This window comes from Carlito syrichta, unplaced genomic scaffold (genome assembly GCF_000164805.1).
Source record: "Carlito syrichta isolate Samal-C Ts95f unplaced genomic scaffold, Tarsius_syrichta-2.0.1 Scaffold307134, whole genome shotgun sequence".
Classification (NCBI taxonomy): domain Eukaryota; kingdom Metazoa; phylum Chordata; class Mammalia; order Primates; family Tarsiidae; genus Carlito; species Carlito syrichta.
Window position 1 is genome coordinate 166,566 of NW_007251230.1, and position 22,827 is coordinate 189,392.

At 38.3% G+C, this 22,827-nt stretch overlaps 1 protein-coding gene across 8 annotated transcripts in view; it reads right to left on the bottom strand.

Annotated features, from left to right (window-relative positions):
• The window catches only part of PCCA (propionyl-CoA carboxylase alpha subunit), a 419,699-nt gene that overhangs the window by 132,756 nt on the left and 264,116 nt on the right, over positions 1-22,827 (bottom strand). The gene's annotated exons all lie outside the window — the stretch shown is intronic.

A 22,827-nucleotide genomic window follows, 5' to 3' on the forward strand; every position in this document is an offset into this window, starting at 1 on the left:
ACTGCCTATTTGTAAAATAGAAAATGTGATCACTATGATATGCTACTTATTAACTTCAACTACTAGAAATAGGGTTCTCTAACAAGTTGGTTTGCAAATTGATATAAAAGATAATTCTCAAATGTTCTGTCCTTTGAGATTTTATATTTCTACCAAGATTTTTATAGCATTTTCAATAAATAAAAACACTGTGAAATCATGTAACACTGTACCAAAGGCAGAACCACTAAAAGAATACCTTAAATAAATCACACTGATAATTCTTAAAAATCATTTAATTTACATAAATGTAATAAAGTATTCCTGAGCCACGTCCACAATTCTCCTAACACCAGGAATTCTTCGAGATATTCACAAGTCATAAAACACGTAATCAAGAACACAGAGATTGATACCCAACCGCATATCGGACCTTTCAATGAAATTTCTTTCTGACCTATTGCCATCATTGCTCACAAATATTTTTTTAAAAAACCTTTTAAGCCTTTGTTGATCACTTTTAATATCGTCACCGGTAGTACATCTCTGACCACTGAGTTTTAGAAACTATCCCAGTTGTGTTGTGCTGAGTCTGGTGAATAACATGGGAAAGATCAGTTATGGCTAAGGAACACAGCAGAAATGTAAGCCTGAGACTCTACAGACCCTTGGATGGAATACTGAAACAAGACACCAGAAGAATTTGTGGGATGCATTGCTATGTGCTTTTCAGTGTGATCTGTGGCTTTGGAATACTTTTAGGCTTGAATAATCTAAATTAACTTTGTCTTTCCTTAAAGGCAAAGAATAATTAGAAGTTTAAAATGTGCTTTGAGGATTTTTATACAAATGAGGATGTTAGAGCAAAGAAACTTTTAGATATGCAAACCTGTGCCCATGAGTGAACAGCCCCAAAAACCCCTGAAGCATTTCATCCTAAACACAATGCGTGAACAGCATTCTGGGAGAGATCACAACCCCCTGAAATGTAATTAGAATCATGGGCACAGAAGATAAAAGCTGCCTTGATGATGGAGCATGCCAGACCCTAGACACACTCACTGCAAAGAGAAGAAAGCCTGGTTTTCAGGGTACATTCAAGTAGCTACCCTAATGAAATGTGAAGGCTTAGGGATAACTTTAAAAATATTAGTAGTAGCACATATTTCTTAAACACAAAATTTTACTATGAAGAATATATTTTTATTCTTTCAGCATATTTACTGAAAAGCATACCATGACCCATGGACCACACACATAGTGAACCAACACACAATTACTACACAAAGTGAGGGTAACACTTGTTAGTTGATTCGCTTAATTTTCGAGGTTAATATAAGCTTCTGAAACAACCACCCACCCCATTATCATATTCAGTTACTGGTTCTTACCTTATACTCTTTTTGTGGTTAATACAAGCTTCTGAAACAACCAACTATCCTATTATCATATTCAGTTCCTGGCTCTTACCTTATATTTATGTGTTTAGGGAATACTCAAGTTTATGCCATATTTTGGGTTCATGCCTCTCGTAAGCAAAATATGGAAACACACAGCTGCTGTAATAGTCCGACAGAGATCTATTCTACAGATCTCTGACTGCCACCAGTAACCAGCACGGGTACAAAAGGAACCTCAGTGAAGAAAGCTATGTTTTCTTAATAATAACAGTTGTATAAACATAAGGTCTACTCAGTTAAAGGGAAACCAACATCAAAAAGCCGTAAAACATAGAACCCTAAACCCCTCTTTCTTTGAAGAAACCCGTTTGAAGCGAGGTGTTTCTAGTTATGGGTGAATGAAATGAGAATTCGGCTGCAACAAACGGACATCAGTCCTATGAAGGACTAATTAAATCCATCTGAGAAGCTGCATCTCAAACTGCCTCACACATTTCAAAGGAAAGCACTCCTCTGCCTTTTGCAAAGACATCAAAACCCTCAGTCACAGCTGACGCACATCTAGGCTCTACAACAATGTTATTTTTATGGACTACAAAGCTCTGTAAAAGTAATATTACGAGTTTACATAGTTTCATTACTAAGAATCTGGCGTTAAGGCAGAACCTCTTATTAGCACTATCTGAAATTTCTTTCTAGCCGCAACTCTGGTTTTGTATATCCGCTACAAGATCGCAAAACAAAAACAAAACAGATGCATCAATATTTAAAGTGCTTCCTATACTGGCTAAGTAGAAGTGGTTAAAATAATTAATAAAAGAATTAGTCATGGTTGCACAGTTAACTTTCAAAAATGATGCATAAAACTGGGAATTTAATGTTCAGTGAAGACTCTTTGGTAGCTAATAAAGGCCAGCAGAAAAAGCTGAAAACTTTAAAGACTTGGTTTGACAAAAATATCTGATTTAACTGCCATTATTTGGGCTGTGACACGGTAGAAAAGAAAGTTATATTCAGAATTGGGGATATTATCCTAACAGAACAAAGTCCTAAGCTTTTCTAACTTTCTGTAACTGGTTATGGTGAGCTCATATAATCATATTGGGAGATTACATTTTTTTTTCCCTCAAAGAACACTATTAGATGTGACAAGCTCCCTAAATAGGAGAAATTCAATACTTCAACAATTTATTTTCAACATATACTGGGATAAAACTAACACCATCTGCATGGCTGCTAACATTGACAGTTTCTTCCCTTGGCAGTAGACCTCAATAAAGAGAGAAACACTAGCCATCAGGAGACCTCAGGCCGCTGGCTTCTGTCTTGACTCATCAAGTAGCCTTGGCTGAGTCACCTAACCTTCCCTGGCTGATTCACGTAACCTTCCCATCCCAGTGTGTTCTCTCCTGTGAAGGAGTTGATCAAGGGATCCCAAGTTCTTACAACTTTTCTCTTCAAATGTGACTTTTCTCTTCAAATGTGAATTCATGACAACACTAAATAGATTCTCTTTGGAATCCAACTTATCAGTTACTCACATAATGGCAACATACTAACTGCCCATTTCTCTGCTCCTTCCTCCGCTCCAAGAAAATTTTGGACAATTCCATGACAGCTTGGTAAATTAACTCCAACTCGAAAGTTTTCAGATCAGAGAAAAATTTATAGCAAAGAACAAATTTCTGAAAATGAATACACACTGCCATATTACTGACAGAGAAAAAGCAGGTAAAGAATAAAAGACTTTTTTCCCTAAATACTGATATTATCATCTATTTTAAAATATTACTCGAAATTGCACACTCAAAAATTCAAATGGGGCTGATCCCATTACTAAAAAGTGCCAGCTGTAGGCTGGGCACAATGACTCATGCCTGTAATCTCTGCATTTTGGGAGGCCAAGGTGGGAGTATCGCTTGAGACCAGAAGTTTGACACCAGCCCAGGCAACATAGTGAAACCCTGTCAGTACCCCAAAAAAAAAAACCAAAAAACAATAGAACAAAAAATTAGCAAACAAAAAGTGCCATTTGCAGAAAAAGTATATGTTCAATTCAAATGGGTACCAACTACAGCACTAGACACATTAAGAATAAAGTATAAAAATTAGAGTAGCTCAATGGAAATCAAATGTAAGATGTGTCGCTAAATTCAAGACAATAAATAAAGTATGATATAATCTACTAACATATGTGGACTACATGGTTTTAAAACATATTCAATGTCAATGTTACTAGTCACTTATAGCTAAATTAATGAAATATGCAACATTTCAACAAGAGCAGTTGTAATATCTATTAGAAGCTTGGGAAGATCACTCCATAGTTATGGGGCTCAGGACAAGCTACCCCAAAGCATTTGGGGTCCAGAATATTTAAAGCAAAGGGATTGTAAAACGGCAGGTGCAGGACGGACTCTTGGACCTTCCCCTGAAGCAGGTCATAACACCTTCAAGAGAGAGGTGTCATCCCTGTGCCCAGCAGAAAGGAACATGTCTTTATCACTAAAAACGAGGGACACCAAGAAGAATGTGAATATACAGGCCTTGTGAGCTTTTGCCCAGGCCTTGCGAGCTTTTAGCTCATACCCCTTTAGTACTTCACATTTTTCTGTGACTTTCTATTCTTCAACAAATCTAGAATAAAAACATTAGTTTTACCACTCTTCAGGTATTCATTTCCTTATGAAAGCTTTCCTTACGTAGTCAGGTCAAACTTACATTAAATAAATTTGTATGTTCTTCCCTTGTTAATCTGTTTTTTGTTACAGGAGCCCCAGCCAAGAACTTAGAGGGGCAGAAAGAAAAGGTATTTTTCCTCCTCTACAATAGGCTATAGAAAAGAATTTTGATAGGCAGGTGATATATTTGAATGGGCTAGTGGCTTCGCACTGCAAAAATATGCCATATGAATACTATTTCATCTTTCCCACATGAAGACATTATACCTGTGCGCCACAGTTTCCACGGGTGATTAATTTCTCGGTATCCTTCAAGGATTTGATTTTTATCTATGTCCAAATATAATATTAAGAGTTTGCTTTAATGGCTATCTTTTTCCAATCACATAATTGAAACGAATCAGCTTGAATATAATACTCCCTAAATTTGCCTTTTAATTGGGAGGCTGAGGTGAGTGGACTGCCTCAGCCCGCGGGTTCGAGACCCGCCTGGGCAGCGAGACCTCATCTCTACAATAAATCAAAAAATCAGCCGGGCATGGTAGCGCATGCCTGTAATTCCGGCTACTTGAAAGGCTGAGGCGGAAGGATCGCCGGAGCCCAGTCTGGGCGACAGAGTGAGATTCTAACTCAAAAAAAAAAAAGAAAAAAGAGGTTGAAATCATGTTCTTGGAGGGCAAATGCCTTTTAAATTTGTTTTGCTGTTATTTGAAATAAATCTTGGTCTGTTAACATTTTACTGTCTTTTCCTAAAAGTCTGAGGAAAATTAAAATGTTGGAAGATATATATTAATCAAACTCTTTTTGTCTCTTAAAATAATTTTGTATCCTAAATAATGTATTTACATTTCTTTTGGAAAGAGGGTCTTGATTTGTCACCCAGGCAGGAGTGCAGTGATGTGATCATAGCTCACTGCAACTGTGAACTGCTGAGTTGAAGCCATTCTCCTGCCTCAGCCTCCTGAGTAGCTAGGACTACAGGAGCAAGCCACCACGACCGCTGATTTTTAAACTTTTTGTCAAGATGGGATCTTGCTACGTTGACCAGGCTGGTCTCAAGTGATCCTCCTGCCTCATCTCCTAAAACGCTGGTATTACAGGCATGAGCCACAGTGCCAGGCCCTATTTGAGCAAGCAAATATTTTATAAATTTAAATAGATTTCATTTTTTGATTTGCCCTTAAAGATGATTAAATAACATTCTATAAAAATGTATTTCACACTGATAAAGTTAGAATACAACACTTATCAAAACAGTTAACCACCGAAGTTCAACTGAATGTTACTAACGTTATTGAAAATTTAACGAAATATAAAATTCAAAGAAATATACTTTTTTAATGTAAAGATTTTTCAAAACTTTTCAACCAAAGCATGTAATATGTATTTACCCTGCATCTAATTAACTTACAAAGTGTTTTGTTTGTTTCTTCAAAACAAACACAACTGAGTAGCAAACAATGTTCTTTTTAATGGAAATAAATGTTTGTTATCACCACTGGTCATCATGGAGGTGGTGATTAGGGCTAATCTCCATGTGGACGCAGGGTAGGACTGCAACCCAGCCCCTGGGGGTGGGGCACAGTCACATGACCTATTTCTCCAGGGACATGTGAGCAGAAGGGTGCTCAGAAGGGACTGGGAAAGCTTGCAGTATGTGAGTCCCCATGTTCCTTCTTCTCCTTTGTCACAATAACTAGCAGCCTGAGCCTCCTCATAAAATGTGACCCAGCAGACCCACAATGGAGATAACATGTATAAAAGATGAACCTTTGGTGTTTTAAGGCCCTGCAATTTGGGGCTTGTTGTTGTAGAATATTCTAGTTGATCCTGACTGACAGTTATGTGAAATTATGTTTTGAGCCAAGCTATACCAGTAATGTGGAATCTTCTTTCCTTTCCATCAAAGTCCTATGTTAACAAAAAAACGAATACTACACTGACTCATTTGAACCTATAACTAAGGTCAGTAACCTTAAAATAATCCTTTAGACAGTGATCTTTTAGAAAACATCTGATATGATCATACTTAGCTCTAGTGGCAGATTGAAGCTTGACAGTTAACTTAATTTGCAAAACAAAAGTTAAACATTTTTTTTTACTACTAATATTTTTTTAAAAAACAGAAAAACGATTCCTAATCCTATTTATTATATAAATGAGTAGAGTATTGACAGAAAGAATAAAATGGATTTTTTTTTAAAAGTTCAAACCCAAATTTCTTCACTATGTTCTTCAAGTTCCAGGGTGTAGAGGACACCACATTCATGGCAAGTCAGCTCTCCATGGTAGACAAGATCATCTGGCCTGTTCTCCCACATCTTTCCACTGTGGGAGGGGATACTTCACATGGTATTGGGTTTGGCCATGTGTTCTGCTTTGGCCAATGGAACAGACATGGGCAGACATACTCAACTCACGTCTGAGATGAAGCTTGAAACATGCTTGCATGGTCTGACTTGCCCTCTAATTCTCCTACCTCATGTTATAAAAACAACATGTTCCAGAGAGAGGCTGTTTTCTGCAGCCTGGGTCCTAGTGAGAAGATCTGCAGAGGAAACCTGACCCCTACCTGCAGACTAGAGTCAAGGCCGGACAGCCCAGTCCCAGACAGACCAAACTGTAGACGGCCATGGCGATCTTACAGTTGTTTCACCCAGTAAAAGGTGAACACTCTACCCTTCCCTAGACATTTTCTCTAAGATGCAATTACTTATGCTAGGTCTATTCCATTTCTAAGGTGCCTCTTTGCAGACAAATGTATAACTACATGTTTGCCATGTTATTGATAAAAGAAAGGCCAAAAAACATTTAAGTTCTGATCTAATAACTAGAACAATATGTCTGATGGCAATTTAAAATCTCTTAAATTTTAAAACTCAGATTGTTGTATTAATAAATAAAAAGGGAAAATCGTTTTCCTTTTAATGAATTTTACAATTATTGCCTAGTTTTATCTTTTATTTTTGCTTTTATTAATGTATTTATTTTTTGAGTCAGGGTCTCACTCACAGGCTGGAGAGCAATGGCATGATTATAGTTCACTGCAACCTTGACCTCCTCGGCTAGAACGATTCTTCCGCCTGTTTCCCTAGTAGCTAGGACTATAGGCATGCACCACTATGCCTGGTTAATTTTTCTTTGTTTTTTGTAGACACAGGGCTTGCTATGTTATATAGCTGGTTTTGAACTCCTCGGCTCAAGCAACTCCTCAGTCTCCCAAAGTGCTGGCATTACAAGCGTGATCCACTGGGCCCAGCTTATTGCATGGCTTTAATTATACTCATAAATTTATAAATAAATCCATTATGAATGAACTTTCTATGTTAAAATGAAGGAAAATGTTTACAATTTGATGTTTGAAATTATATTTCCTAGGTGCTAAATTTATGATAAATAAAATCATTGTTTTCTTTAGTCAGACCAAATTAAACTGGCAAACATATTAGTTGAATTTTGATACTTCATTATGCAACTGGTTTATTAAGTGTGTACAAAAGGCAATTGTCAATGTAGATTTCCCTGCATTTTTTAGAGGCAACATTCTAATTGACTTAAGACTAAATTTAAGACTTTACATGACCAGTAGGAAGTAGTTTTTCAACTCTTGCCTCCCTTCCCTCACCTTTCCTTTCTTCCCTTCCTCATACTCCCTCAACAAATATTTAGTGAGTGGTACAAGGGGTGTGATAGTGAATAATACTAGGTTCTTGTCCTTACAAGGCTTGTATTTTAGTGTGAAGAGACTGAAATTAAACAAGTGGACAGGAAAATACACGAGAGATTTCAAGTGTATGATAACCCCAATGATAAAAATAAACACTGTGACATGACAGAAAGTTACTAAGGGGTCACTTAGGAGCCTAAAAGCTGATTCTACTTCCTAATATAAGAACTAAGAAGATAAAACAATAACTATACCAGCAACTCCCAAAACCTCTAAATTATCAAAATCAGTGACTAAAAGAATTTGATTACATGTCAAATATGAGTTTGCTAAAAATATGACAAATTTATTTATTCATGATGGTCATCAAAGTATATATTCTATTAATTCTCATAAGATATCAATTTGAACACAACTGAGACTTTTGGAAAATCTCTGTCAAGCAACAGTATTCTCTAGAACAGACTTTATAAATGGGTTATAGGAAGTTGGTTAGAATAACAAATAATCTCAGAATAAAATCAAAGTCCTTGGGTTCAGAGGTCCTTGAGGGTCTGCCCACCTCCACCTCCATCACTGGTAACTCCGCCTGGCCTCCCCGGACCCTGCTCCAGGCACTCAGAGCTGGCTTGTGCTATCTAACCTCATGGGATGATGCCACTATCAATTCCTGATCCATAACTTCAAATGGACATTTGGTTAGCCTAGCTCATCACTTGTGTTTAAGTCAATTCTCCCTCCCAATGTCAACAACAAATCTATTTCACATACCTCCGATTTCTTCTCCTCCCAGTCTCATCTCATCCCCTACCCCACAGAAAACACAGCAACCATCGTAGGAGATAAATCTCAACTTTCCCTTCAACTCCATCTGCTCCTTCATCCCTTCAGATAAAAATGGAACAGAGGCCCTTCTTCTAGTTCCCCATTTTTTTCCCACTTATCTCTTGATTTTCAAACACTCCCTTCTTCTGGCACTTACTATTAGCATTTAAGAACGTTCAAATGTATTCCATGTTTAAAAAGTCAATCCCAACCCCCAACACCGTGGCCACTCCAACCGCCATGTTCACCTCCTTGCCTTACTTAGAAGAGATGTTCACTCAACTTGTCCACAAATCTCAATATTTCAACTCGCTACAATGTCATTTCTGGTTTCATTACATCACTGAAACTGTTTTCCATTATTTTTGCTAAACCTAAGGGGCACCTCTCAATCTTGTTTTCTTTTTAATATGACTTCTTAATATTTGCTGGCACTACTGGCCTCTCAATTTTGTCCAAATAGTTTCTTCCTTTAAATTCTGAGACAACACAGTTTCTTGTTTTTGTTTTTTCTTTTTTTGAAGCAATCTCTTCCATTGCTCCTTCCTTGTCAGTATCCTTTGCTGATTCTTCTTCCTCTGCCTATCCTTTAAATCTTTGGTAAGCCTCAGGGTTGGCCCTCTTTCCTTTTCTGTCTACTTTCTCCTCAATTCAGCCCCTCATTTGACTGCCATTTATACAACTGGAGATCAAATCTCTACTTAAACTCTCTCCTGGACCACAATAACCCAGTAAACATCTCTATTCTATATCTCAGAAATCCCTTCGACAATATATCTGAAATTATCTTCCTGTTTCCTAAATTCTTCTGAACACCACATTTCAGCAAATGGCACTATCAGTTGCCCAAGTAGGTCTATCTTTTTATTTTTTGCTGTAAGTACGCCTACCCTTAACTCCTCTTTTTTTTCACCCTCCCACTAAATCAGAGGGTTGCTGTGAGACTGCTTAGGGGGTACAGGTGTGAGCTCAGGAACCAAAATGGGATGCTTGAGTCTGAACCCTTGCTTTGCCACTAGCTACGTATCTTCAGGAAAAGTAGTTAAATTATCTGCGCTTCAGATTCCTTATGCTTAAAATGGTGCTAATAACAGTACTTATGCCTTCTAGGGCTGGTATACAGATTAAAATAGATGATACATATTGGCTATAGTTGTTGTTAAGTAACATACTGTATGTGGATCACTTAGCAAAGTGTTCAATGCAAATTCAATGTGCAATATACATAAGCTAATATTACTGCTCAATAAATGGTTCTACCAGCAATCTCCAACTTATCTCGCTCACGTTGATTCATTTGTCTGCATTGCCAAAATACACGCAGTGGAGGCTCACAGCTTCCACCCGCATGACCACTTCAACAGCCTTTCAGCAGGTCCACTGCCTCTAACCTATTCTCCACCAAGTAGGCGGAGTGATCTTGTGAACAGGCGATCCGCCACACTTCCTGCAGGGGCCCTCTGTGGCTCTCCGCTGCCCTCCAGACATAGCCAGACCAGGCTCGCGTGGCTGACACACTTCCGCACACTCAGTCTCGGCTCATTCCACTGTGGCCTGCTCTTTCACATGTCACCTCTTGACAGCCCCTCCCTACCTGCCACCAGATCCCCCATTTCAAGCCTTCCAGCTGCAGTCAGACACAACTTCTTTCACTGCCTCAGACATACCCCATGCTCTTTTAGTTCTCTTTCTACTTTCTACATATGACTCGAAGCTTTGAAGCCTTCCCTTCCCCAACGCGTTTAGGTAGTGGCCTGGCCAGTATTTCCCTCCTAAGCACCCCCTGTCACCTCTGCATTCAGGTTCAGGGATCCCCCATGTGTGGTCACCACGGCACCCATTCTCCCTGTCACTACTCACTTGTCTTCCTTTACTGACACAGCCTCTGTCCTTGTCACCCTCAACAGATGACACTCTGTGAGGAGTCAGATGTATCATCTCTCTTGATTACCCCTGGTTCTCCAGGACGTGTGTAACATGGGAGGCATTCAATATGCAGCTGCTGCATCATATTACAACCCAAATGATCAATGCATAGTGCTATAAATATATCAAAATTCTTCTAACGACTGAGTCACTCCACAAAGGCTTTTTAACACATGGTTTCACTGCTCATTTTATTTATAAATAACTTTGAGAGGTCAATAATATCATACCAATGTGAATTTTTAAACTTTTCATACTTTTTTGTTGTAAATTTGACCAGTACCCATAATAGGCTACCTTGCTACTAACAGATATTTTATAAAGGCTTATAAAATAAACCTGAACTAAAGCTGAATCTCTAGTGTCAACACTGAATATTTTATTCTAAATAAAATTCTTCAGAAAGTGACTGAATCCAGGGGATAATACTAAAAATCACTCGAAGTCTTAATTATGGTATTTGCCAACTCAATATAACAACCAATACTACGCAGTGTGTTTAATTTCCAAAGTAACTGAATTTTGTAACTTTTGTTCCTCACTTAGGATCATAATAAGTGACTTGACTCCTGAGCACAACATGACTGAGCCATTCAAGAGGGCACAGGTGCAGCTGTGGACCCAATTAGACGAGCAATTTTCCAGATTACATAGGCAGGATCCTCACATTTTTGTGAAAATTCAGTCCTATGGTTCAAAAGTGGAGTGTGGTACCCCCTGAAAAAAGCTGCATTTAAAAAGTAAACAGATCAAGCTGTGCGAGGTTCCTCTTCAGACTTGATTTTTCTACAGCCTTGTTTACCTGACTCCCTCCCATGAGGTGGCACGCTGATTTGGATGAGTTTGCCTTGAAAGGATATGGTGAAGTCACATTTGGTAGAGCAAGTTACTTTTGGACCTCCTTCTTGAGACAAGAGCAGGGAGAGTCATCCCATCTCTTTCACATCCCAGTGATTTAAGGACCAGGGAGAGCCCTTTGAATTCTGGGATATTAAACACAACTTTTAGAGTGAGCTCTCAGCACTTTTGCTATTAGCAAAACACACACCTCACCAACTTCTCTATAACACAGTCATGATGGAAGTGCTAACCAAAGGAGCTGCAGTCATTGCATTGTGAATTTACACCTGCAGGACCAGAGCTCTCTATTTAATGAGCCAACTGCTCATCTGATTGCTTCCCTAGATGACCAAGTCGCTGCAGAAGCTTCTTGGAAGGTAATTCAAACTCCATTATTTCAACAGTCCAACAACTCCCAGACCCTTCCACTGCTCAAGTTTGGAACTTTTTTAAATATAAAAAAAGAGATAATATATAGGATTCAAAATTCAAAAGAGACTAACTTATACTATGGTGTAAGGTATGTATCCTTCTCACTTGTCATGGAGTCAGCCATCTAGCTCCCCAACTCAAAGGCAACCATGGTTCCCAGTTGCTTTTTTTTTTTAACCTGTAAATTTTTTATTTTAAAATTATGGGGTACAATTCAGGGTTAGATACACAAATATTCATTGTGCAGGTACCCTTGTTGATGAGGTGTGCCCCTTTTCCCCAGGCAGTTTCCCACTATTGCCAATTCCATCTCTCCCCCCACCCCCCCGCCACACGCCTGTAGTTTCCGGCTAGGTTCTCAGTTTCTTGTGGCTCCTTCCAAAGATAGTCTATGCATATAACAACTATAAACATACATGTTCCTTTTTACACCAATGAATTTACTTTGCTCTAATCACTTGATAAAGCAGCATACAGAAAATGCTCATGCCGTTTTAAAATGGTGGTACAGTATTTCAATGTTATGAATATACCAGATTTATTTATTATTCAGATTTCTATTATTACAAATAATACTCCAGCCTGGGCAACTTGGCAAGACCTTGTCTCTACAGTAAATAAAAAATTAGCTGGGCGTGGTAGCGCACGCCTGTAGTTCCGGCTACTTGGAAGGCTGAGATGGAAGGGATCACCGGAGCCCAGCAGGTTGAGGCTGCAGTGACCGTGAGCATGCCACTGCATTCCAGCCTGGGAGACAGAGTGAGACTCCAACTCAAAATAAATAAATACATACATAAATAAGCAAACAAATAATACTGCCATTAACACTCTTGTATATCTCCTACATGTGCACATGATCTGTAGTGTAAGTTCATTTTGTCAAATTGCTCTACATGAAGGCTGTATCAATTTATACTCCCACCAATAATGTTTGAGAGCTCAATTTTCTACAATTTTATGAAAACAGGGAATTATCAAATTTTCATCTTTGACAAAATATACATGGAAAATGGTATCTCCTCATAATTTTAACTTGAATTTCCATGTGTGGTTTAGCATACTTTCTCATATGTGCAGGAGCCATTTATAGTTTGTTTGCTGTTAGCTGTCTTTGAAGATCTTTCAACTTGGGTTATTGGTCATTTTCATATAATTTGTAAGAGTTATGTATTCATGACTGACATTCCTATTTTTTGTGACTAAAATGAGTTGCAAGTTTTCCATCTGGTTTCTTGGCTTCTCTGATGGCTTTCACTTATGATTGTTTTATATTCTTTGCAGAAAATTTTTACATTATTTTATTTTTAGCATTATCTTGACTTATTTTCCTAGTAATTTTTTTCTCAAATGGACAAATAATTTTATCAAGAAAACAAATGTTCTTGCCAAAGTGATTTCATGCAATATTATGCTTTTCTTTAAAAAAAAAAAAAACAAAAAAAACCCATGGGCAGAAAACTAGATATTTCCCTCAAATACAATATTTTTTACTGCTTTGCTTAATATACTTTTTTTAAGCCTGGGAAGAGGGGAAGTCTAAGTAAAAAGACCTACCTAACAAGAGTAGTAGTTTACATGATTATAAAATTTAATTTGTCAAAAGAAAAAAATTTTAAGCTTTAAATATAAAATATCATATGACTTCAAACAATTTACCTTAATTTCCTATCATTTGTCATGTACTATAAGTCAATTTCCTAAATGGGATTACAGCTCTATTTAGGAACTTTTAATGGTACTACAGTATTCTTTTTAAAATGCAACTACAAAAATGTACTTTCCTTATTCTGTTTGCTTTTTGTGTACTTAAGCCATAGATAATTTTTTTAACAGAAAGTCAATAGTAGGTATAAATGTAATAGTTAATTGACCTTGCTTGCTGATGTCCTTTCATGTTCAAGAATAAAAGCCCATTCTAAAAACTAACAAGAGAGGCAAAAGAATAGGTATAACAAAATTCTATTTTTTTATAGAAAGGGATTTTGAAAATTAATTATTTAAAGAAACAGGGCTGGGCACAGTGGTTCACACCTGTAATTCCAGCACTTTGGGAGGCCAAGACAAGAGAATCACTTGAGCCCAAGATTGTGAGACTAGCCTGTTCAATATAGTGAGACACATCTCTACAAAAAATAAAAAACTTAGCTGGGCACGGTGGCACATGCCTATAGTCCTAGCTACTTGGGAGGCTGAGGCAGAAGAATCTCCTGAGCTCAAGAAGTCAAGGCTGCAGTGAGCCTCACACCCACTGCACCCACTGGGTGACAGAGTGAGACCCCCAACTCAAAAATAAACATAAACATAAAAAAAATGGCAACTATAATTCTCACCATGTCCCTATTAAAATTCCAGTAACTGTATGATTTAGTATTATTCTCTATAAATGGAATAAAAGGAACAGATATTATTATGTAAAACGTAGCTATAAATGCTTATTGAAGATATACTTCAGATTCTTCAAATTAAAATTTGACATTATTTGTTGAAAAGTATTTTGTACACAAGATTATTTATATTCTAAGTTTATTCAATTTTTCATTTTTATGAAAATGTCACAAAAAAACACTTACACAGTGATACTTAAAATCATATTTTCAAAGTTCTTTAAATATCAAAAGAAACTTTGGTAGAATGTTTTCTTAAGAAATCTAGAATAAAATATATGGTGGAAAAACAAAAGGGAAAGGGTTGGTTATATCAAAGAACGAAAACTTCTAACAGTGTGTCTACAATTATTTCTTATTATGCACCCATATGTAATTATTATTTTTTATTCTTAGTTCATCACCATATTCTTTCTTTGAGAAGAAAAATAAAGGGTGGTCATTTCAATGATATGAATACTACAAAACATTTCCCTCCCTCCACCACAGGCATCCAAAGATGAGACACTTTTGCATCAACCAAAACAAACATTAATAAGAGAACAAATAAAAGCACAAATTCTTTTAGCCTCAAAATCTTACCTATCCCAGATCATATATTGCTCTCAAAAACTACTACTTATTTGGATAAAATTGTAAAATCTTTGCTAAGAATCACTATTTTGAATTTTAATGCCAATTTGAACAATACTCATGGGTAATAAGATTCTGAAAATGGGTTCAGGCAATCCCTCACCTCGACCTCTCAAATAAAACTGATTTCACATGTATTTCTGTTGCCTGACCACCTCTAAAGAGATCAGAAGTACTTCCCACATTATACTGAGTATTTTTTTTTTGAGTTGGAGTCTCACTCTGTCGCCCAGACTGGAGTGCAGTGGCTGCTCCCGGCCACCACAGCCTCAACCAACCTGCTGGGCTCCGGCGACCCTTCCGCCTCAGCCTTCCAAATAGCCGGAATTACAGGCATGCGCTACCACGCCCGGCTGATTTTTTGATTTATTGTAAAGATGAGGTCTCGCTGCCCAGGCAGGTCTCGAACCCGTGGGCTCAGGCAATCCACTCATCTCAGCCTCCCAAAGGCGCGGGATTACAGGCTGAGCCACCGAGCCCGGCTGCAAAGCTAGATTTCTATGGCCATGCTTCCATCCTGCTGAACCTCAGTTTCCAAGCTCGTCTGTAAACTGATGCCAGTAATGTGTTTAGGTTTGGTCCAAGGACTAAATGCAATAATGTCTAAGTGTACCACAGTGCCTGGGACAAGGCAAAATTCCAGTAAATGTAGATCTAAGTATTCAGTTGCTTCATCAGTATACCTTTGAATAGGCTAAAATAACTATCCAAAACAATAACGCAACTAGAAAGAGACAGTGAGATCATCACTTGATTGTAGAAAATGAGTAATAGTGAACCAAGAAAGCATTCACTTCCACGGTAAGAAATTCAAGTTTTGATGTACAGATGTCTCTGATTTCTCAACAAACTTGGTTCTCCCCCATGCAACCGCAATCCCGTGTTTTTCCTCCTCTATTAATACAACGATTTTGAGGCAAGCCCTGGATTATATACAGCAAGAAACACGTTGTAGCTGTCACTCATCAATCATCTCTCCCGAGTGGAATTTCTTTCGTCTTCCCCAGATCCTGCCCGCCCTCAGGCAGCTGAGTGCTTTCTTCTTTCCTTCTCATAGATGTAACCGGTTGACGGTGCTTCCATGAAGGCATTTATTACTGAATTTTAATTCCAACTCTGCCTTCCCTTTACCACCATAGGTACAAATAATTTACATAGATATCTCCAAAGTCAACTGTCTTTAATTCACCTTTTTTCCCCAACAAAATATTATGTTTATATTAACAATCTTTCATGGCTTCTTTGAAATATAGTTTTAGGAGTGGAATTAGTGAACCAAAGACTATGAATGTTTTTAAAGGCCTCTGAGGAATATTATCAAATTATTTTGCAGAAAGATTAAGCAAATACATATTCCCATTTAATTCATCTTTGAGTTGCTGTCATCTAGGCCAGCATCTAATATTTGAAAAAATTATTATTTGAAAGATAAAATACATCCACCGTAGTGCTGAAGAAACATATAAATACTTTTTTAAATATTCAAGATTAAGTACTCAGGATGTACTGAGCCAAGGTTCTGGATAAGCCAGATGTTTCACCTTTTGAGTAAATGCTGTACCGTTTTCCAAAGCAGCTGTACCACTTTACATTGCCACCAATACTGTAAAGGTTCCTATTATTCCACATCTAAGCTAACACTTGCTATTATCTGACTTTTAAAATTATTATTATGGAATCCTAGTGGATGCAAAGGACTATCTCACTGTGGTTTTTATTTCATTCCCCTGATGCCTTACGATGCAGAGCATCTCTGCATGTGCTTATGGAAATTGTACACATTCTTTGGAGAAATGTCTATTCAGATCCTTTGCCCATTTAAAAAGTAGGTAGCTCACACCTGTAATCCCAGCACTTTGGAAGGCTGAGGCAGGAGGATTGCTGGAGCCCAGGAGATCAGACCAGCCTAGTAAGACCTTGACTCTACAAAAATCAAAAAGTTAGCCAAGCATAGTAACATGTGCCAGTAGTCCTAGCCATTCGGGAGGCTGAGATGGAAGGACCGCCTGAGCTCAAAAGGCTGAGGCTGCAAAGAACCATGATCGCACCATTGCACTCCAGCCTGGGTGACAGAGTGATACTCCAACTCAAAAAATAAAAAAATTTAAAAGTAGGCTGTTTTTCTTTTTATTGTTAAGCTGTAAGTGTTCCTTATGTATTTTAAACACATAAGTGCTTTATATATGACTTTGCAAAATTTTTTTTCCATTCTGTGGTTTGTCTTCAATTTCTTGTTAGTGTCCTTTGAAACAAACATTTTAATTTTGGTGAAGACTAATTTATTTTTACTTTTATTGCTTTTATTTTTGGTGTCATATCTAAGAAACTATTGCCAGATTCAAGGTAATAAAGATGTTTTAGTTTTTACATTTAGGTCTTTGATCCATTGGGGGCTAATCTTTGTATATTAACTCAATACTAACTCAATACTTCATTTCTTTGCATGTGGATATCCAGTTGTTCCAGCACCACTTTTTGAATAGACTATTGTTTCCCCCATTAAATTACTTTGGTACCTTTGTCAAAGATCAATTGGCCATATATTTCTGTGTTTATTTCTGGATTACCAATTCCATTCTATTGATCTATACATCTATCCTTTTCTAGAGATATACTACCCTGTCTTTGATTATAAAACAGGTCTGTAGTAAGTTCTGAACAGTGGAAATGTGAGTTATCCACTTTTGCTTTTTGTTTTTTGGGGTTTTTTTTAAAAGATTATTTTGTCTATTCTGGGTACCATAAGTTTCCATATAAGCTTTAGGATCAACTCATCAACTTTTTTTTTCATTTTATATTTTTATTTTAAAGATGTGGGGTACAATTCAGGGTTAGGTACACAAATGTTCATTATGCAGGTCCCCTTGGTGATGAGGTGTGCCCACCTCCCTCCAGCAGCAGATTCCCACTACTGCCAATCCTTTTCTTATAGTATTACAATAATTGTTAAAGGTTATAGTGAGAATATGTGATACTCAGTTCTTTGTTTCTGTGACAGGTCACTCAGTATCATAGATTCTAAGTCCATCTAGGTTTCTATGAAGTTCATAATTTTGTCCTTCTGTAACTCAACAACTTCTAACAATATACTGCTTGAACTCTAGAAAGAATTGTGTTGACTCTTTAGACTAATTGAGCAAGCAGTGCCACTTTAATATTCTTTTAACTCACAAATATGAGAAGCTTTTCATTTATTTGAGTTTTCTTTAATTTCTTTTTCAATGGTTTACAGATTTCACAGTATAAGTTTTGTACTTCTTTTATACTCTGAAGTATGTTGTACTTTTGAGGCATGTGTTAATGAAATTGTTTTCTTAATTTTATTCTGAAATTGTTCAATGCGAGTAAATAGAAGTACAATTGAATTTTTCATATTTTGTATCCTGTACCCTTGCTGAACTTATCTGTTACTTGTAATAGTTTCTTTCTTAATTTCTTGGGATTTTTTATATATAACAACAGTCATCTGCAAATAAAAATTTTTCTAATTTTCACCAATTTTGCTTGGTTTGCTGGGGAGCAGATCCAAATAGCTTCTCACATTTCATTCTGGAATGGATCTGCCATTTAACTTGCAATAAAAATTTTATCAATATTTAACTTACTTGAAATTGGGAGAATAAAAGGCATCTGATACTAATTTAAACTGCAGCAACATTTTATGCTTATCAAAAAGTGAGATCTTGATCTTTTTATAAAACCAAAAAAAATTATAACTAGTTTAGGAAAATGAACTAAAAACAGTTTTTAAAAACTAAAAAAGATTATTATTGTTTTGACTATATTAAATGCTGTTTTTATCATTTAGGCTTTTCTTTTTAACCACTAAAACAAAGATTACATTGGCATACCAAAATTCGAAAATCTAAGGAGGAGAGGTTCAAAATGGCTGACTAGAGACATCAGACACTCGTTTTTTCCAGAAAGAACCAAAATCGTGAATAGATAATCACACCTCAAACAGAACATCTCATAGAGAATATTGGAGTTCAACAGAGAAGTCATGGAAAACATCTGGGACCCTGAAGAAGAAAGACAGCCAACTTGGCCAAGATCAGCCATGAGTCTAAAAAGGGTCCCTGTGGTGGGGAAAGCTGAGAGACCTTCAGCAATCCACACCCCTACCACGGACTACTGCAGTCCTAACCTACCCACACAAACCCTGACCATAGCATGGGTGGTGAACTGGAGGTTACACAGGGTATTGGACGAGACAGAGAACTTGTGCTGACTCACAAACACCCTCAGGCCCAGACAGCTGCAGCACAGTGCTCTTGTGAGAGTGCAGCCATCACTGGACTGCATCTTGCCCTAGAAGCACAACGCCCATATCTTCACTTCCCAGGAACTCCCACTAACATTCCCCAGTGTCCACCCAGAGGGCCACAGTGGCACAGCACTAGCTGGACCCACAGGTGCTACCAGGTCCCCAGTACTTAAGTCTACACAGAGTACTACTCCCTGGGGAAAGGATGGTGTGACACACCAAGGAAGCAGCCCTAGGTCAAAGGCGACCAAAGCGTGTGGTTTCCAGAGCCCAAGAGCTCTGCCTGGGACTGTGAGAAGTAGCCTACCCCAAGCAGTGGCACCAACTCTGTGCTTGGGTTCATAGCAGAGGATGAACAGTCTGCCGCAGCCACTGCTGCCGTCACTGGGAGCTGGCGCGGGGTCACGTGCAGAAGGTGTGGGTCCTCTTCCTCTCCAAGAGTGAGCAAACCTGCAAGCTACATGCCTGGGACTGTGGAGGGTGACCCTGCCCCCACTGGCAGCAAGGTCTTTAAGCTCAGGCCTACACAGCCACCCACTGTCTACACAACACTGCAGTCACTGCTGCAGCCAGAGCTGAACTAAGTGCTACCTAGAACCTGAGAGCTCCCTGTTTGGAACTGTGGGGAACCCCACCCACACGAGGGGCAAGGCCTCTGTGCTCTAGTGCACATCCCAAATGCAGGCTCCCCATGCACACTACTGTGGCCACTGCTGCTGCCAGGGATGAAGTATGCACTCCCCAGAGCCTGGGAGTTGCCTGTGGGGGGCTGCTGGCAGCCACCCCACTCACACTAACAGCAGGACTGTGTGCTCTAGCATGAGCCCTGAGGTCAGGTTCTCCATACCTATCACCGCACATCACTCTATCCTGCCTATTACAGCCTAAGGTCAGAAATGTCTGGCATGACACCACCCTCCAAGTGTCAAGCATGCTGCCTGAGGACCTGGGGATTATTCTGCCCATTCCACTACCTCTGGCATCTGCAGACTCCCTCCAGGAACCTAAACACAGGCTCACTCAGCCGACCACCAATACCATCAACAACACCCACCTATGTGTGCCACCTAGGAGCCTGGGTACCAGCCTTCCCATCATATCTCAGCAACCATCAACACCAATGCACACCTCTCAGGAACCAGAGGGCTATCACTGTACCCCCATTGCCCATGCCCCATCAGCTGCCCAGGGCCTGAGAATGCACCCACCTGCCCAGTCCAGAGCTGCCACCACCAGCATCTGAGTAAGCCACTTGGAGGCCCAAGAATTGGCCTATCTGGACCCACTAACATTGGTGCCAGTGCACAACTCCCTGGGGCCCAAGGGCAGGCACACAACCTATCAGTGTCCCCACTGGAACCCAAAACTGGCCCACATGACATTCCTATTCCCAGAAAATCTCACCACAGCCTCCACTAATAATCACACCCTAAGCCACTGAGAAAAACACAGATACTACATTGATGTTGTTCACAGCTGAAGAAATCGTACAGACTACACTACTGCATGCACCCAGAATCAAAGCTAAAGCACCCTGTCAAACCAACACTATAAATATATCTTCAGAAAAAAGTCTTCCCCTATGAAAGCAAAATTCTAAAGTTGAAAGAAGCTATTATTATACTAAATGTGTAGGTGTCAACATAAGAACACAGGAAACATGAAAAAGCAAGGAAGTATGATACTTCCAAAGGAACACAATAATTCTCAGGCAACTGATCCTACCAAAAAAGAAATTCACCAAATCCAGAAAAAGAATCCAAAATTTTGATACTGAAGAAGTTCAGTGAGATGCAAGCGTATCCTGAAAAAGAATCCAAAGGAATTAGGAAAACAATTCCAGATAGTAATGAGAAATTTACCAAAATAATATCACAAAAAAGAAACAAACAGAAACTCACTAAGTGAAATACAAAATACATTAAAAAGCTTCAACAATAGAGTAGATAAAGCAGAAGAAAGACCCTCAGAACATGAAGACAGGTCTTTTGAAATAATCCAGTCAGACAATAAAGAAAAAAGAATTTTTAAAAAATGAACAAGGCCTTCATGACATATGGGATACTATAAAGCAACCAAGTATGTGAATTATCGGTATCCTATAAGGCAAAGAGAGAATAAAAGGGTTTGAAACCCTATTTAACACAATAATAAATGAAAACTTCCCAAATCTAGCAAGAGATAAAGACATCCAGACATAGAAGGCCCAGCAATTCTAAAGCAGATATAACGCAAAAAGTTCTTCTCTATTACACATTATAGTCAAACCATCTGAAGTAAGAGTCAGAGAGAATTCTAAAAACAGTAAAAGTATCTAGTCACCTATAAGGGAATCCCCATCAGACTAAAAACAGGTTTCTTAGCAGAAAACTCGCTGGTCAGAAGAAAATGTGATGGTGCACTGAAAGAGCTGAAAGGATAACCTGCCACCAAAGCATATATATTTTTTTCTTTTGAGTGGGAGTCTCACTCTGTCGCCCAGGTTGGAGTGCAGTGGCACACTCACAGCCACCGCAGTCTCGACCTGCTGGGTTTAGGCAATCCTTCCACATCGGCCTTCCAAGTAGCTGGAACTACAGACGCATATCACCACATCCAGCTAGTTTTTGTGATTATTGTAGAGACGAGGTCTCACCAAATTGCCCAGTCTGGACTCAAACCCGTGGGCTCAGGTAATCCTCCCACTTTGGCCTCCCAAAGTGCTAGGATTATAGGCTGAGCCACCATGCCAGGCCACCAAAGGATATTTATCCAGCAAAAATTATCCTTCATAAATGAAGGAGAAATAAAGTCTTTCCCAAGCAAGCAAATGCTAAGGGAATTCATCACCACTACACTGGCCCTACAAGAAATGCTCAAGGGAGCCCTAAACCTGAAAATTTTACCATCATAGAAACAGATGAAAGTATAAAATTCAAGCGCAAAGCGAACACACAAGTGGGGGAAAATCTCAAATATTAGCACTACAGAAAGCCAACAACCACCAGGATAACCAATAAGAGAAAAGGAAAGAAAAAAGAATAAAGAAAACAAGCAGATAACAATAAGAAGACAGGAACAAAACCTCACATATCAATAATAACCTTGATTGTAAATGGATTCAATTATGCATTTAAAGATATAGACTTACTGTTTTTTTAAAGCACAATCCAAGAGTATGCTGCTTACAAAAAATAAGAGAATACAACACTTCTAAATATGCACCCAAATTCATAAAATATTACTAGATCTAAAAGGGAGATAGACTCTAATACAATAACAGTAGGGGACTTCAACACTCCACTCTTAGTATTAGACAGGACATCTAGACAGAAAATCAACAAAGAAACATTAGATTGAAACTAAGCCTTATATCAAATGGCTCTAGTAGACATTTACAGAAGATTCTGTCAACTGCAGAATACACATTATTCTTAGGACATGAAACATTCTCCAGTATAGACCATAAGTTAGGCTACATAACAAGCCTCAACAAATTTTTTAAATTAAAATTATATGAAGTATCTTTTTAAGTCACAATGGAATGAAACTAGAAATAAATACCAAGAACTTTGGAAACTATACCAATACATGAAAATTATACAACATGTTCCTGAATGATCATTGGGTCAATGAATAAATTAAGATGAAAATTTAAAACAACTTCTTGAAACAAACGAAAATGGGAACATGACATACCAAAACCTGTGGGATATAACAAAATCAGTGCTATGGGAGAAGTTCATAGTAATATATATTTATATAAAAACCCAAAAAGATTTCAAATAAGCAATCTAACAATGTACCTCAAAAC